The sequence below is a fragment of the Meleagris gallopavo genome, chromosome 3 (genome assembly GCF_905368555.1).
Source record: "Meleagris gallopavo chromosome 3, MGAL_WU_HG_1.1, whole genome shotgun sequence".
NCBI classification, from domain to species: Eukaryota; Metazoa; Chordata; class Aves; order Galliformes; family Phasianidae; genus Meleagris; species Meleagris gallopavo.
In genome coordinates, this window is record NC_139406.1 from 31,169,238 (window position 1) to 31,187,816 (window position 18,579).

General features: G+C 39.4%; 1 protein-coding gene across 7 annotated transcripts in view; it reads left to right on the forward strand.

Moving 5' to 3' along the window:
• The first annotated feature begins 207 nt into the window (after positions 1–207).
• LOC100547566 (poly(rC)-binding protein 3-like) overlaps positions 208–18,579 on the forward strand; it is a 472,557-nt gene continuing 454,185 nt past the window's right edge. For 6 of the 7 annotated variants that reach the window (XM_085220561.1, XM_085220562.1, XM_085220559.1 and 3 more), the window contains exon 1: positions 208–349. The gene's annotated coding sequence lies outside the window, so the exon portion shown is untranslated. The remainder of the gene's footprint in view (positions 350–18,579) is intronic. The other variant, XM_085220568.1, reaches the window with a different exon arrangement.

Here is an 18,579-nt window from a genome sequence, read left to right on the forward strand (position 1 = left end):
CGCCTCCGCCCGCCCCCAGGAAGAGAAACAAAACAAAACCCCGGCATCGCCACGCTCTCCCTCCTGCTCCTCCTGGCATTCGGTGGCGGCTACCTTTTCGTGGTTTTTCTTTTTTCTTTTTTTCTTTTTCTTCTTCTTTTTTTTTTTTTTTTCCTTGGGGATTCTCCTTTCTCCTGCCAAACTGACTTGCACCTTCTCGATAATTTCTCTTCCCCTCGTTTTTTATACTCTTCTCCCTGCTTCCAAACCCTGTGTCTGTGTGTTTCAGTACTATCACAACCTCTGCTAAAAATAGATCTTTTTATATACCCTTCCTCCTCTCTGACCCCATCCAACACCCCTTGTTAAGGTGAGTTGTGTCTTTTCATCACTTTTTCCTTGTGTGTTGTTTTTTTAATTTTTTGGTTTTGGTTTTCGCTTTTCTTTTTTGTTTTGTTTTGTTTTTCTTTCTTTTCTCCCTTCAAGGCAGGTTTTAGGGAGGAGGGGATGAGGAGGAGAGGATTTCACGGGGAGCCAGGCGTGTTGGCAGAGCCTTATTTCCCTTCTGCAGCCTTAGCATCCTCCCGGACTGCTCCCTTTATCCCGAGGATGTAGCTAGCTGATGGAACTGGGGAACGACTCTTCTTTAGCACTGCATGCTTGGAAGCCACAGCAACACCCGGGAGGGGAAAAAAAAAAAAAAGAAAAAAAAAAAAAGAAAAAGCAAAGACAAAACCAGGAAAACCGCTCGTTTTCTCCTTTGCCCCCTCCTGCCCTCCCCCCACTCCCTCCTTCTTTCTGCGTTTGGTTTTCTTTCGTTCTTTCTTTCCTTTTTTATTTGGTGTGTGTGTTGTGAGCTTGATTTCCGTCTTTAAGCAATTTACAGGGGACTTGGAAAGAATTGCATGTGATGTCGGGGGGAGAGTGTGAGCGTGCACGTGCGTCTGAGTGCGCGCCTGTGTGTGAAGTGCCTCTGTTATTTTGTGTTTCTGGGATGGTGAGGGATGAAGCTTCCCCACTGCACACAGAGCGGGCAGCACGGCAGGAGCTCTGTAGAGGAATTGGTCGGGAATGCCGAAAGCACGGAGCTCCCGGCAGAGTTCAGTGCCTCGTGCTCCAGGATATCTCCCTGTGGATCCTTACAGCACCCGCGAAGTGCTGGCTCCCAGTGCTTCCTCCTCAGCAGGGCAGTGCCTGGAGAAGCAGCTCCGGGGCTGAGAGAGACGGGAGTGTTCCCGGTCCTCAGTGCTATTACAAGGGAAGAGAGCGTTGTGATCAGAGCTAAGAGATCACTTGCCGTCACTTATTAGTGTAGTTAAAGGAGAGGTGAAGCGTTGTGGCTGTGGCCAGCCAGCAGCATCTCTGCAGCCAGGTTTGCTTTCCAATCCCAAAGTTGTTTCAGGCTGTTTTCCCTCCCTCTGCTGCTCAGCTAACTTTCCATTGACAACAGAAATGTGTTCCTGCAGTAAACCCGTCTGTTTCGAATCTGCTGGAGAGCAATCTATTATTCAGAGGCAATCAAGTAACTTATTTGTTTCATGGATTTTTTCCCCAGTCTTTTAGTGTGGTTTCAGCTCTATTTTTTACCTATGTGCATGAAGTGGGATGATATAGATTTTAGTTGCATTTTAACGATGAGTTGAGGCATAACTTGCAGGGTGCCATTTGCAAAGTGTCACTTGATATAAAGCAAAATAACAGCCCCCTAGCTCTTTTTCAGGGATTTTTCCTATCTCCGATGCTTGTTTCACAACAAGCGAGTGATTTTGGTAATGAACTTGGAAGGCAAACAGGCTGCACAGTGGTGCGCAGTTCCAAACACTCGGAGCTCAAAAAGATGACACGTCTGACTGTGAAACTTGAGTGTGTTAGATCTACTGGATCCAAACTGCATGAAAGAGCACCTTGTGTACCTAGTTTTCTAACAGGTTGGATCATTTTTGCATCTGAAAGTTGACAAATGAAATAAAAAGGTTGTTGTTACCTGTCTGGATACAGGGAGCAGCTATTATCTGTCTAGTTAATGCAATCCCAGTACCATCACTTTCCACACACTGCATAGATGATTTTCAACAAAAACAAGCAGTCACAGGATAGGTCTTACATTCTCAAGACTCACCATCTCCTTCTTATTAGACGACAGACATTAAAATAATTTACACAATGATTTGCCTTGGGGTTTTCATTCTGTTGGGACTGGCTGGTGTTGCAGGAGCAGGAAAGGTGCTCCAAGTGAGTTGTGCCATTCCGAGTGCTTGGTAGCAGTGAGGGAAGGAACACCTGATGTGCTTTGCATAGGGAAAGAAAAGAAAACAGCCCAGTGCAGTAGCTCCTTATATACATAAATAAGGGTGATGCGCATTGGCTTGTCAGCCACTGGTCTGCTGAATCCCAGCTACTGGCTAAACACTGTGTTGGTAAGCACTATGATGTGATTTTTAATATTTGATAGAGTTTGCTGTTAATATCACAAGTGGCAGAGGAGATCTTGTGTTCTACTGATGAGAATCATGCCTGTTTGTTTAATCCAGAGGAGGGTGAAACACTCACAACTCCTGCTGAAGTTACCAGCAGTTAGGTGAAAACAGCAGTTGTCAGGATTTTTTACCTGAGCACAGCAGGATTTAGGATATTTCTAAAGGATACAGTTGCCAGCAGATCTGTAATGTATCATTTCATTTAGATTTTACATGTGTTTAGGAAGATGCATTATTTTTGACACTAAAATGTGTCGGTAGATGGAAAACTTTTGCATTGTTTTTATCATGGGATTTTTAGGAGAGCTCCCTTGGTACTAGTTAGCTGTTGGTAACAAATCACCATTGGCTTCACACTAAGTTCTTTATGTAGTGTTCATTAGCTGCTGATGTTGAAAAAGGAAAAAAAAAAATGCATGGAATATTTCTTGGGAAAAAAAAAGAAAAAGACTGGTTAGTGTGTTCCTTTATTATAACAGCTGAAATATAAAAGGGCTTCCAGCTGGATACAAAAATACTAAAACAAGGTTAACGTGGAGTTTGATCTGGTGGCCATTCCCATTGACGTGAATGGCAGCACAACAACACTCGGATCATTGTATTGTCTATGACCTGTGATGAAACTTGTCTTTAATTTTTGTTTTGAGCCTTGGATAAAGCCTGCAGTTATGCACCTCTAAAGCTTTTCTTGTTCTTGAAACGTGCCCTATAATGTGTGAACTCCCATAAACAAAGTAATGGGAAGAGAGTTCAGAAGTCACTCTGTTTAGTTTATTGTTATAAAAGTAACGTGGTGCTTGTCTCTACTGATTTGTTAGCCAACTACTTCCTTCTGTTATCACACTGTTATTCTGCAGTGTCATCCTAAAATGCTTGGTCAAGGAGTTTCCATCACATGGATGTGGGTCTTCCACAACTGAAGAGTGTGTTTGGTCCTGTCCTAACTCACAGCTACCTCTTCATTTCAGTAGCAATTCATTGCAGGACAAAATTGCCATTACAGTCAGACATATTTACTGGGGAAGCTAATACTATATTGGATTTTTTAAATTTTTTATCAAGGAAATGAAAACCACCATGGTATTGTTTAGGACTTTGAGGGGCAGGATGCTGTAGTCTTATCTAGGACCATGGATACTGCAATCACAGTATATGTTAAAAAGCAGCAGCATTATTCATCTGAAAGCAAATTATTCTGTTTTTCTCCGTAAATCCCATCATCTTCACTAGGTTTAAGTGGTACTATGTATGTGTTTCAAACTGAGTATTTGTAATTTTAAGACGTTTAAACGAATGAGGTTACTTTATGCAAACCTGATTTTTTATTTGCATTTTGTTTGCTGGAAATACAGTTTTCATAATAAACTGATACATATGTATATATATATTTTTGTGCTGCACTTGCTTGCACATGGAAGAAAATTAATATTGTACTTCTGGGGGCTGTGCATAACTGAAGCATCAAGTGCGGATCAGCGCTACCTTCAGCTTCGTTCCCAGCCTTGGTGGATGTGGATGAGTGTCAGTGATGATGAGTGCTGGTGCATGGCGAGGAGAAAAAGAGGCTGGTTCTTAGGGAAACCAGGGAGTTTAACCCTGGTGCTGGAGTAGCTGTATCTTCCAGGGCTAAGTAGCAAGTGGCTTCCTCACCCTTAGCAGCAGTGAAACTCCTATCTCAGTTTGCATTCCGTGATCTGCTTGTTTTTCCTTCTGTATTACAGTAGATATGGAAGTTTTAATTACAGTGTAGTAGAGCTAGTGCAGTTCTCTGGCTCTCTGATGACAACTGTTTGTAGGAGGTCAGTGGAAAGTAATTGTGGAGACGAGGCTCCAGAGACAATGTTTCATCTTTGTAGTTTTATTTACACCAGTTTTCCATGTATTTATATATTGGCTGTTGCATCCTACTTGCCTTCTGCGGAGAGTTTTCAGGAGGGCAGAAAATAATATTGTTCCCCTGCTGGAATAACAGAATGTAACAGCTGCTCCCATTCGCTCAGCCCCAGCCAGATGAAGGACAGCAAAAAATTTGACATGACTAAAAAATTTCATACTTTATGGCAGGAACCACATTTTTAAGCGTAATCCAAAGGGAATGATCTTTTGAAAATGACACTGTGTTAGCATTCCCATGACCGGTGTTGACCTCTTTGTGGCAGCCCAATGAATTCCTGGATGAGGTGGGATGTGATCAGTTTCTCCAGTAGGGACCACTGTCATGGCTCCATGTTGGCAGCTGGAGTGGCTATCCCAACATTGCAGTGGGACCAGCAACAAAATGTAAACTTTGTTTATAGGAAAAAATACATAACGCAGTCTTGATTTCTGCTGACGAACAGTGCCTCTAATAGGATTCATGAATCCAAGTGTTTAATCTGTTTACCTTGCAACATCTGTGACTTTCTCATCTATGAGAATATATTTAAATACTGTGGGCTGTTGATAAACTATAAGGTAGAAAAAAGCTTATCTTCTGTAAATGAAAGAAAAAATTCTTACTTTTTTCTTGTTTTGGGGAAGGGTGTTTGGCTCTTGACTACACCTTATTTGATTAACATCTGTCTCTTAGTCTGCGTAAAAATAGTTGCAAGAAAGGTTTGCTATTATTAATTTTAAACAGTCTTTTCTGTATGCTTTTAAAAAAGAAGTTCCGTTTCATAATGAAGTTTTAGAGTAGGCTGCTGAGGTATGATGAGAACTCAATCCCCTTAATGACTGGTTGTTAGCATGCTTTGATTAATATAAATTACATATATAGTGACAAGGTCTTTTTAAAACTTACTAGCACTTTGCATACAACAGTGTCTTTTATAATGACTCACCTGGAGCTCCCATAGAGAAAGTACAAAAACTTTGAGCAAATTAAAGCAGTTGGATTGAGCTCTAGTAGAATAAAATAGACATTACAGTTCAGTTCCCTTATCTGTCCTACAATTGCCGTCTTTTCATCTGGGTGAGTTCAGTGTCTATCATGTCTATTAGCCAGCCACACAAGTTTGGGGCAGCACCTTTAGATTGTGATGGCTGCTTCAGTAATTTAGGTTGAGATAAACCAAAACTTAATGGCAATATGTTGAATGGCAGGGAGCACCAGCTGGGAAATAAATAGGATGCTGAGGTGGGCTTAGAAAACCTCTGAAGAAAAGAAACAAACAAACAAAAAAAAATCTGTCTTTCTTCAAAAGAAGTCAACACATGGCCATAGAATATTTCTAAACTTCCTTGACATTAAGGGGCTGTTCTTATGTATGAATCTCCACTGCGTGGTAGCAATGGAGAATCCTAATGAAATGCATCTAACCCAGTAGAGATTGAGCAGTAAGGGAGAACTTTACAACTGTAATACTTGTATTTAGACAGGAAAGTTTATGGTCCCTGCTCTTGTTACAATATCAGTGTCCTGTTTTATTTGTGTAACTTTTGAAAAGATTTATACATCCTAGATTAAATAATGAATGGAGGAGTAGATTTACTCTAGAAAAATATGGAAATTCAAAATTGGAGCTCATCTTCAGCTTAACCATTGCCAAAGTATGGTCTGTGGTTTGGAAGCTCTTCTTGTTGCCCCAGCAAACCTCTCATTAACTGCCGATCTGCATAGACTTAAAATGGATTAGTATAGTTAAGGCTGTGTGCAGCAATTCCTGGTCATGTTCCTCAGTTTCAATGCTTCCCTAAGTGAGAAACTCCGGAAACAGGCTTGCAGAACAGTGACAATGTGGAAAGTGTGAAGTATTGCCATTATTATTATCTTGGAGAAGCTTATCTTGTATGAGATGCATCTGTTCCAAGCACCCTGCATAGGCTAAAATTCCTTGGCAATATTACCGAATTTCAGCAGTGTCTCATTGCTCAATTAATGTGGCAGTATGAAATAAATTGAACATATTGTCTAAAATCCACAGTGTAAATAAGGAACATGTTAGTTATAAGAACATTCTAAAAGAATTAACTATACATGATTGTGCAAATTTAAGGCTTTAGCCATAAGCTTCCCAATGTCCACCTATATGCAAGAATTATTTTTTTTTTCTTTATTTGTATTTTTACCCGGTAAAAAATACTTTGTGAAATCTAGAAGCAGATGAATACTTCATAGGTAATACTTCCAGATCTCAGATATTACAGACTAACTAATTAGTCATCACAGCAAACCCCTTTGAGTTTTGTACTACCTGTGTAAAATTTTAAGCAGCAATAAAAGCAAAATGTGAGGAAACAGGAGATTTATCATAGAAGCATAGAATATCCTGAGTTGCAAGGGACCCATAAGGATCATCAAGTCCAATTCCTGTCTCCACACAGGACCACCCGAAAATCAGACCATATGTCTGAGAGCATTGTCCAATGCTTCTTGAATTCTAGCAGGCTCGGTCCCATTACCTTTTATGGTTAGCTTTCAGGAGTAGTTGTGATGTGTAGACTAGGGAAGAAGCATGGATTTGAGTGTTCTTAGCCATCAGGTTAGTTTTAAAACTTTTTACCCTTTTTTTAGTGGGGATCAGCTTCTTCATGAGCGTTCTGGGGATAAGGGTTGGCAGAGACTTCCTGCCTGGAAACGTAGAAGAACCTGGGAAGGGGAGGATTTTGCAATTTCTTCTTTCTGGAAGTAGAATTTGCAGTGCCATATGGATAATATTGGATCATCCACTCCTCTGAGATCTTTCCTGTGCATATTGCAAAGACAAGCTCAGGCTAGATCTTCAAGGCCAAAATCTAAACGGCAACTTCTGATTTGCAAGCACACGCAGATTTTGCTTGTGTCTAGTGAGAAGGGACTGTACACTTCACTTGAAGTATAATATCATGATCAGCTTGAGTTCGTAGAATCAGAATCACAGAATGGCTTGGGTTGGAAGAGACCTCAAGGATCATCAAGCTCCAGCACCCCTGCTGCAGGCAGGGCCATCAACCTCCATATCTAATACTAGACCAGGCTGCCCAGGGCCCCATCCAACCTGGCCTTGAACGCTTGATCTGAATTCTTACTATTGCTGGAAACAGAATCTTGCACACTCTGCTTTCCTGCACCTCTGCATCTGATGATAAGCAAAGAGAAAAATTAATCCAGATCAGAAGTTTAGTCCAGCTAACTAACTGCTCACGTCAATGTGTGGCTCTCTGAAGACAAAGAATTGGGGGACATGAGGATGGGCAGCACAGTATTGATTGAGGATGGTCACGAAACTGTGTTCTTGATCTAAAAGTTCTGATGAGATTCAGAGTTGGAAATGATTTAGAAGGGAGTCTGGTTAGTGGTAAAATGCTTCACATTTCTCTTGGGAAAAAAAACTGTGGAAAAATAAAAGGAAATCAGAATAAAGTACCATCATAGAAAAACAGCGCGAGATTAGAATTCTTTTTTATAATAAATGAAATAAGAAAGCACTTAGATTTTATTGGCCATCATTTTTATGACTTTTTAAATAATAAGTGGGACAGTTAGATTATGCGCAAATACACACACAATCACACTATAGATTCCACTCTTTGAAGGAGAGAGTTGAAACAAGAACAGCACCCAGAGCTCTAAGAAGTAAGATGCTGACAGATGATGCCATGCTGTCTAGACTAGAATAAAAGATACATAGTAAAAACTTAGCTAACTTGTTTAAATAAAATATTTTAAAATTCCAAGAACTCACAAGTGCTAGTTGATGATCTTAGATTTTACTTTGATCATCTTCTGTGAGTTCTGGTGTTTTTTCATAACAATTTTAAAATGCTACTTTATCTCCCTTTAAGTATACCTACGGAGAATTGCATACTCATAAGAAGATATGACTGATTCTTCTGGGTTATCCAGTTCAGTTTCTTGCTTTTACAGCCAAGATATCATATAATTCCTTTCATGTACTGATCAGACTCTTCCTTACAACTGCTTAGGGATTATTTAGTTCCTGTACTACAGTTTGGAGGCTTTTTCAGACCTCTGGTTTCATTTCTCCTTAAATATGTCCATGGCCTGCTTATATTACTTTGTTCTCAATCTAATCTTGTACTTCAGCTTCAGTGGTGTTTTCTGCACTGTGCTTAATACCTCGAAGAATAGAGCAGTTCTGCTCCTTAAAAAAACAAATTCTTGCGTGACAGAGTTCAGTTCTGGTTAGAAGTCCTAAGTTATTGTGGAAAATAGATAACAGTGTGGAGGTAGACACAAGAAGGTTTCATTGTGCTCCTAGTTCACACCATGAGTTCATTCCTAGCATTGGTATTGACCTTCAGAGTGTGATGTGCCAGGCGTTTTAACTCACATTTTTCCTTCGGGGTAGGTTTTGTCTTTAGGTGCGTCGTGCTCTACAGGGTTTTTGCAGACTCATTTCCATTTGGCTTGCTTCTGTTTTCTTACTATAAATAGTTTTAGTGAGGCAGAAGCAACCTTTGTTTATAGTTTGAGTAAACCCTGTTTCTCTGTTGGATTAAATTTCAATTGCTGAAAGTGGACGCTTTGACACTTAAACAGATCCAATATTCTAAACGTTAATCTTACACATAGGAGGTAGCTATTATCAGACTGCCCAATAGTCTTAATCAAGAATGCCTTGGATTTCATGTGGATTTACTACTTGTATTTGTTACGGAAATTAGTATAGTAAGTTTTGATTCTGGACTCTTTTTCTAATTTTAAAGTTACTGAGAAAAGGAATACGTACATTTTGTTTCCATTCCCTGAAGTATTAATGTAAACAGAAAATGGCAAGTGCAAGTGGACGACCTTTTTAGATCTCAGGAATTTAATTGAAATGGTTTTATTTTGAAAAGTGAGAGGCATTAGTTCTTAATATTTTCAATTTGCTCTTTATTTTCTTAAAAACAAAGAAGTCATGATACTGAAGCTTTTAAATCATTTGCAACTTTAAAGTCATTTCCCTAATGCATAAAGCATTTTAACTAACGTTACACAGAGGAGGGTGAATACTCTCTAATTAGATTTATATGACTGTGCCTGTCTTTATCAAGTTCAAGTATGCAAACCATTTTATACAATACTATGCTATATAAGTAGATTAGTATTCTATATGTCATTAAAATAAAATAAAAACAATGACAAAAAACCTACTAGTGACAGAAAACCAACATCTTAGTACAAGGATTGCTCCAGAAGTAATGCCTCCCATTTTTTTTTGTTGGCCCATGACATCACTGGCAGATGTTGGCGGTACTGCAGTAGAGGTTGAACCTTCCTGCCCATAATGGGTTGTATTTTGTTGCAGTGGGACAGGTGTCAGCAGAGGGGCAGTTTGACAAAATGGCATCTGACATGGAAACACACACTCCGTGCGTAAAAAACTGCACTTGCTGAAATTCATCAATGCATACTGATCACTGATGGAGACCAAACAGTGGATGTGAGCACAGTGAGGAGGTGGGTGGTGCATTTCAGCAGTGGCAACAGCGACAGTGGGTCACCTCTGCTGGTGAGATTTTTATGAGCTCTTGTTCATTCCTGGCAAGAAAAGCATACCTAATGGTGGTGACTGAAAAAGTTGTAGCTGAGAATTTGCTCTGTTGAATAGTGTTATTGTGTTCTTCATGTTGCATGTAGTTTCCATGGAAATAAATAGGAGGCGTTACTTTTGAAGCAGCCTATTTCTTTTCCTTGTCATTAGCATTCTGTCACCTTCATTGGTAAAAGACATAGTTCTGTTATTTACTAAATATGGAAGACTATTCACTGTAATATTTATAAATGTTGCAGCTATACTTGAATAAGCATAGTGAAGTCCTGCAGCAGCTGGAACTCTAACTCATATGAGCTGCACAGCTCCAGATGCTCCTTCCTTTCTGCTTTCCCCTGTGCCCATTCATATTTGCCTTGCTGGCAGAATGACTTTAGGCATCTTATCTGCAAAGTCTTAGTCAATTAGTAATGAGCTACCTTTCCTCCTGGTGTAGATGTCCTCTTCATTGAAAAGGATCTTATCAGAGCAGTAAGATTTATGTATACCTAGGCAGGTAAATAACTTCACTCACTGGATTTGTCCCATTTAACCTAATGGCTGCAGTTTCTCATTTGAGTAGGAGTATGCTCTGAGTCATACCGGTCCTGCAGACCTGGGCATGGAAGGGATTCAAGATCGGTGTTGGAGAATAAATTGTCAGCATGTGCCTGCAGAACAGTTGGGCTCAGAAGGATGTAGCCTGGTGTCCTTTGCAGTGCCTCTGTTCAGAAAAGTGGAATATTTTTGCTGGTTGAAAAGAATGCAGCAGTTTGCAGAGTTGTTGTTTCTCTGGTGGTTATTTAAAAAAGAAAAAAATTTGAATTAGAAAATGAACTGTTAATCTGGCTGATATTTCACAACACTGTGTGACCTGTTTTACTAGGATGCTTTGGATAGTTTTTGAATTTTATTTTATTTTCTTTTTCCCACATGCTCTTACTATGGTAAGAATCAGCGCATAGGAACAGCAACAGAAAAAAAAAAAAAAACAACACCACAACAAGAGTACGAGCAAAGGAAAACAACACTTGGGAAATATAAGAAAAACACTGTAAGATCTTTGTGTTTTCTAGGACAGCATAGAGCCTGTCTGGAGTCTTTAATGAGGTCCTGTCAGAAGAATTTGAAAACTGCGGTCAGCATCTCTCTGGTTCATGCATTACTTTTTCAAGGCTTCCAAAATAACTCTAGAAAGTCAATTTGTTTATTAATAAGTTTATAATGACTACAGAGGAATTCTCAGATCCTTTAGAAAGTTTTAGCTGCTCCATAAATCAGGATGGAACACATGAAGGAATAAAAGTCAGAGCAAAATGTGCTGGGTTAATGAAGCTAAGAAAATAAAATTAGAGATTTCCAGCTTTTGGGGAGTGTACTGAGCTGATGTAGCCCAAGGTTTACTTAGTTTGAATATCAGGTTTCAGTTGACAGGCTGACCGGGGAGGTGGTGATCACTGTCCCTGGAGGTTCAAGAAACATGTGAAAGTGGCATTGAGGGACATGGTTTAGTGAACGTGGTGGAGATGGTTTGCTGGTTGGACTAGATCAGGCACGTCCAACCCACAGCTTGCAGGCTGTATGTGGTCCAAGATGGCTCTCATTGCAGCATGCCACCTGCTGTGTGCTATCACAGCAGCTCTTCTCTCCTGAACCACCTGGCCTGGCCCAGGTGCACAGTCATCACACAGCACCACTAAACACTGTTGAGCTGTTAATCCTGTCTGGGATGAAACCAGGGCATGGTGCAGTGCTGTTATGTTATATTATGACAAATAAGTTTATGGATTTTGATAAATTGACTAAGCACAGTCCTGTGAATAGTGAAAATTATGCAGTCCTGCTATCTGTTTTGATAAAGGAATTTAGACTGGGTTTCAAGATCGCAAAAAAAAAAAAAAATCATCAATTTTTTGTTTTATTTGCAACTTCATTTTCAATCAACATAAATACATTACGTGACAGTTTTTAAAAGAAACATATAGGGCTGCAATCCTAAATTTGGTATTTCTTTAACAGACTTATAAGCCCTATCTTAACAGAGAGAGATATCCCTCACTTCACAGCCTTTTTTATGTCACCACTTTTTGGTCATATGTGCATTTGCGAACAAATGTTTTCAAGGATGAAGCACAGGAAGAGTAAAATTTCATCAAAAATCTCTGATGAATGCCCTGAGAACTCACTATGAATTGCAACCACCTCCATCAAATCAGACAGAGACATCAGTTTAACAAAAACAAGGTCACATATCCCAATAGTTTGATGGTTTTGTTGCCCCCCCCCTTTTTTTTTTTTGTATGTTTTAATAATAATTAAAAAAAAAAAAAACATTAACGATTAAAATAAGCTTTGTTATGTTAACTACATTATGTATTTTAAGAGGACTACTCTGAAAGCAATGCCTCCTGTTTTATGATGTTGGCCATGACGGTAGTATGGCAGAAGTTGAACATTCCCACCAATATTCCATTATATTTTGTTGCTGTGTGACAGATGGCAGCAGAGGGGCAGTCTGATAAAATAATGTCTGACATGGAAGTGCATATGAAGCAAAGAATATGTCGTTAAATTCCTCCGTGTGGAAGAAAATGCATCCATTGACATTAATCAACACTTGTGAACATGTGAGTGCAGTGAGGTGGTGAGTTTCAGCAGTGCAACAGTGACAGTGGGTCACTTCCGCTAAGGCAGATATTTGCAAATGTGTCATGCAGGCTCTTGTTCATCGCTTGTGTGTATGGGGCTGCTGAATCACAGCCTGAACCTCTGATTAATCACCTGAGGTGAGCAATGAGTCAGCCATGGGAGCACAGGTGAAGGCAATACACCTGTGCTGCAGGAAGGGGTGGAGCCTGGCTCCACCTCTCCTAGATCCATTTAAGAGCTGACTGCCAGGGGGGAAAGATCTCTTGTGGAGATCTACTCTACCAGAGTTTCCTATGTGAGCCCAGGATAGGGTGAGTGTCCTTTTCTGCTCTAGTACAATAATTACATAAACTAAGCTTTCAAATATGCTATATCATCTGTATATTCATTGATTGTACACTTGTGAAAATGCATAGCTAAAAGTGGTGACTATTGAAGAGTATTGTTTTGTAGCTGAGAATGCAATCATTTCAGTAATGTCATCATGTTCTTTGTAGCAGTGGTAGTTTCCGTGGAAATAAATAGGAGATGTTACTTTTGGAGCAACCTTTGTAGATTTCTCCCTAGACAATTCCTCTTTGACCAGTGTAGCCCATGCAAGCCAAAAGTCGGATACCCACAGACTAGATGATCTCAGTGGTCTTTCCCAACCTTAATGATTCTTTGATTCTAAGTAATGACAAAATTGGATGACTGCAAGAACCAGCTGTGGCCTGTAATGGCATGTCAAACACCTGTGTAGTAAAGGTTGTTTATTCAGAAGCTTCCAGACCTAATTGCTCTAACTCTGTTACCAACTTGCATACCAGAGCCTGCTAAACAGAGATCCTGTTGGAGATGGTTCTGAATTTACTAAGCAGTTTAAAATAGGAACAGCAGTTACAGGCAATTGATGTGTATGGTGAATATGGACAACTTCAGTCTGACCTCTGTCCATTACAGACAGAAGCAGAGCTGGGAGAGCTGACCAAGAGTTTAGTCCAAATTTAGCGTTTGTCATCATGAATGAGAGGACTTTTTAACATAGTCTCACCAGTCCAGACTACCTAAACTATCACATCAGTGCTACGTGCAGAAGACTAGACACAAACTATAAACAGTGTTTATTCAGAGGTTTATTTCATTCATCAGGTTACAGTAAGTTCAGTTATTTTTAAAACAGACATCTCAGTTGCAAAGTTGGTGACCTCATGCTGAAACCAACATCCATTCCAAACCGTACGGAGTTTGCATTGTGATTGTGTTTGTTACAAATGTTTTAGGAAGCAGGGTGACAGGCTGACCTTCAGATGTCCTGGCCTCAGCTTTCTCTCAGTAACCTTGTTTAGGCCTACATGAGTGCTTTTAGGGCTAGCTTTCTACTCTTGGGCCTGCTTATTATTTTGAACCATTGTGTGAAATCTCACTTACATGCTGGTTTGTAAGCTTCCATAGTAGCAGAGCAATGGTGGAGGTGCCTCCTTAGCAGCAGAGGGATTTCTCCTGAGGGATGCTGCCAAAGGCCACCTTGGCAATCCTGAGCTTGGATGATCCTCCTGACTGCTAGCATAAGTGCTTTCACATTGTGTGAAGACAGAGGAGATCAATAATAATGAGAGTGAGGAAGCAATGCGATCATCTGGCTGAAAATGCAGGCCTTCTCGAAAATCTCTTTCTAATATTCTTCTGTCCCTAGCTTCTGTTGATACTAAAAATGATTTTATTCTCAGGACTTCTCTGAAAGATCTGCGTGCCTTCTGTCTCTGTGAGTATTAGATGTGGATATTTTACATCAGTACACAGAATAACTGTTATTTTCAGACTCTTCTGCTAGAAGGCTTATGACAGCCTTCTTCTTGTCTAGATTAACTTTTGTATCTGTTCACCAGTATGAACTAAAATTTGCAATAGCTGAAGAGCTCAAAACACAATCTGCGTAGTTGCTCTAAAAGTAATGTCTTCTATTTATTTCCACGTAAACTACTACAGATACAAAGAATGCACTACTTGATTGAGCAAATCCTTAGTTACAAAACACTCTTTTTCAACGTAGCCACCATGTAGCAGAAGCATAAGTCACAGCTTGAAGCAGTGACTGAGCACTTGGTAGGAAGATGCAGCCAACCTAGGGGAGCTCAGGTATATGCAATGCACTTGAGTGACTGGAAGGGGTGGATCCTGGTGCCACCTGGTGCCACCCCTTCACAGACCTCATGTAAGGGTTGGAAGTGGATGCAAGGATTTTTTTTGTTTGTTTGCTGGAGATCCCTGTATACCCGAGGCCTTCCAAAGGTAAGCAGATTCTTTATTTCTGTGCTTATGGCTGTTGCATTTGAGGAAATTCTAACTTGCTGCAGCCTGGGACCTTAATGCTCTGCTGTCATTGCTGCGCATTGCTGAAATGCACCACCCACTGCCTCACTATGCTCAAATCCACGGTTTGTTCTGTCTAAATGTTCACAAGTGCCAGTGAATGCCAGTGGGTGTCACTTTTTTCATGTGAAGAAATTCAGTGGCACACCTTTGCTGCATTTGTACTTCCATGATAGATAGCATTTTGTCAGACTGCCTCTCTGTTACCATCTGTCTCACAGTAACAAAATAGAATATTGGTGGAAAGGTTCCACCTCTACTGCTGTACCATCAACATCCATGCCTGATGTCATGGACTAATGTGACAAAATAGGAGGCACTGCTTTTGGAGTTTCTAAAAGTTTTCTTCACATGTGTGTCTGGATGGATGAGGAAGACATTGATACCAAAGGAGAGACTGCAGATTTGCCCATGGTGGGCACCAGGCAAAGCCTTTGACGTGTAGTATCCATAGGAGTCAGTGGCTGGATGTCTTAGAGAATTAAGGCTCTTGAAATTCACACAAATTTGTAGAAAAGTAGCCTTCTTTAATGCTCTCTCACTACCACTTTTTGCACGCAATCTTTCTGTGTGGTAGCAATCCGTATCTTTCATGGCCAGTCCTGGCATTTAAGGATTCTTGGCAATGTGCAGACCTCTGGAGCTTCTGTCAGAATGGTGTTCATTTTCTCTGTTACGGTTTCCGGTGTGCTTTGAATTGCCATATATTTCATTAAATACTTTATTTAAAATGCTTCTTAAAGGAGGATGTTATTGTTAGTTTTAAAATGTGGAAAGTCTGAATGAAAAACTACTTTCTTCTTTGTAGCCCTTTTTTGAGGATGTCTTCTGACACATTAAAATTTCATTATGCTTTAATTATTGATAGGAAGCATTTTCTTACCAGCATAGCACTTACACACAGTGAAATCACTTTTTAGGAGAAATTACTACAAGCATTTTTTGGATGAGTTTCAGTTTTGCAAATTGCTTTGTTTTTTTTTGTTTTTTTTCTTAGTACTCCATAAATTAAAGCACAAATGATAAGCAAGATAGTTATGCTGTCATGAATCACTCAAGTTCTAATAGCCTAATGCACTAAGCCTTAATTAGTAATATTGTATTTTTTAAAAGATGATATTGTGGATGAAATTTGAGCATACACTGTTTTATAACTGTGCTTCCCAGAAGATATCAAATGGATTCCTCTTCTTGGTATGTTTTTAAATAATTGATATGGCCACTTCAAGCCCTTAGTAGACAAATGAATTATTGGCTGCTAGTGACAAAATTTGGTTTGGGTATAATAACTTCACAGAGACGTGGCACTGCATACATCTGCTGCTCTAATTAGAGAGTTTGCCTAGGGTGCTGGTATCAGAAAGAATGGGGAAAAATAGTGCTGCACAATCTGTTGTAACAGAGCAATTCCTGCAAAATGTGATTTATACAAGATTTCTGATTAACCCTTCCACCTCTGCTGGAATACTCAGCTGCCGTTTCAGTAAGTTCTGTACAGGCAGTACTGTGTCAGCCTTATTTGGCTGGGTTGCTGCGTTTAAATGCTGTCTCTGTATACTAAATCTAGTGTTCCTAAGTGCTTTGCTCTGTGGTGCAAAGACTATTGCTGCTTTGTACAACAGAAAAGACTGGGCCTTGCACCTCTCCAGCAGTGGAGAATACACTAGCAATTGTGGTTCTCTGTGCTTATCCCTTTACTGATTTCTGCTAAGTCTTCAGTTTATGCTCTTTTACGGAGGCAGTAGGTGTCAGGAGTAATAGCATAAAAATAGTTTTGGTAGTCCAAGGATAGTCACTCATTTTTGGGGGGAAACCTGTGGAGCTGGGGCCAAAATCAGTTGCAGTGCAGTGATGATCAAGAGTAGGCCTTTTTACTAGTTGGGCTGTATTGGATCTCATCCAGATTAACAGCATGCAGACTGCAGTCAAAATAAATAGCTGTGGTTATGAGAAGAATTAATCAGAATTGTACAAGTAAGATTGGCTTTCACTTGCTTGCTGACTTTAAATTGGCAATTCACTGAATATTTCCTGGAAAAGGACCAGTTTCAGCAAATACCTGTTTTTATACGCACAGCAGGAATTTTTTGTTATAGAACTCGAATTCATTAAAGATTTCTGAAGAAACCTGGTGGACTTGGTGGTAAGAATAGAGGGGTAGGCCCATTTCTCCTTAAACCTCATTTATGTTAATAAGTAATTTCAATACAGAGCAATTCTAAGACCCTGAAAAGAACGCAAAGTGAAGTTTTATTTAAAGTGAAAGAATTATTTCCCAAAATGTTTGTGCTTCAGAAAAAGTGAAATATAATCAATCACTTGAAATTTTCTTTTATCAACCTGTCCAAATATTTGGGTGATATTGAGTAGATAAATGTCCTAAAGGCAAGTACAGATGTTAGAGGAGATGCAACTCTATTTTGCATGTCAAATTATCTGTTCATACTAGGGTACTGCAGAGCAGTGAAGAGGTACAGCAACTTTTCACATACACTAATTGTTTATAAAAGCAAAATCTGATACAGAAATTGGAGAAATGCAGTATCGTAATGTGGATAACTTCCTAATACATGTTGTATTTGAATTTTCTGTACTGATATCTTTACAGTTGGAAAAAATGAAGCAGTATGATGCAAAGGGATATCATCTCTTTCAGAGCATCCGGCCTGATGTACATTTGAACTTGAACTTCTTACTTTTACAGTTTCAGGTCTTAGCTGTTCCAAGTACTTAAGTATGTCATTAACTCCATGGTCAGTCTGGCTATTAGAGTAGGCTGTTTTCAAGTGAAAGTAGTCTTCTTGAAGGCCGCAAGTGAGAATGCAAGAATGGTGTCTAGAATATGCATACCTTGATAGATCTGTGGATAAATAGCATAGAGTCTTATGCATAAGTCATACTTTTTATTTTAATGAAAGGTCGGAAATGTTCTAAGTAATGAACAGGTTGTGTTTTAGTGCGAGGATGTTGAAGGGATTGAGAAAGGAGTGGAAAAGAGGAATAGATACCTTTGTCATTCATTTGTTCCCTTAGCAACAAACAGAAGATCAAAGAAATCTGATTAAAATGATGAGAGACTTTGGATGACCTGGTGTTGAAGTTAAGTTTTCCTTGTAGGGCATGCTTGAAGTGTTCTAATTATGGGTATTACAGCTTTTTTTGAGTTTAATTTCCACTAAACTGGAATTTATGATTCTAGGGAGGATCTCATAAGGGAGTATTTTATAAAATTTCTTTCCTATCGTTCTAAATGATTCTGCTTTTCAGGAATTTCTGTGGGTCATTAGCTTCTATGCATTATGCTATGTTCATTTTTGTGCTTTTGACAGGCATATTATTCACACTGTAACTGGTGTTCAAGTTTCTTCAATGATTTCACTGTCCATAAAAATCTTAGGAAGAGTTAATAATATTCCTTTGAATGTACTGGTACTCTACATGCTTATTCATGTTGGACATACACTAAGAACTCTTGCATGTCCTTTCTAAATCCCTCTTGGTACACAGGCAAAATTGAATTAATTACAGAATGATATTTCATCTTCAGCAAATATGTACTCATTACAATCTGCAATTCTGATTTTTTTTTTTTTTCCCCTGCTTGCCTCATCAGCAGAAAAGACCCTATATATAGGCAAATTCTTTTCTGCACTTCTCAATTCCTCAGCCAATGTTACAAGACC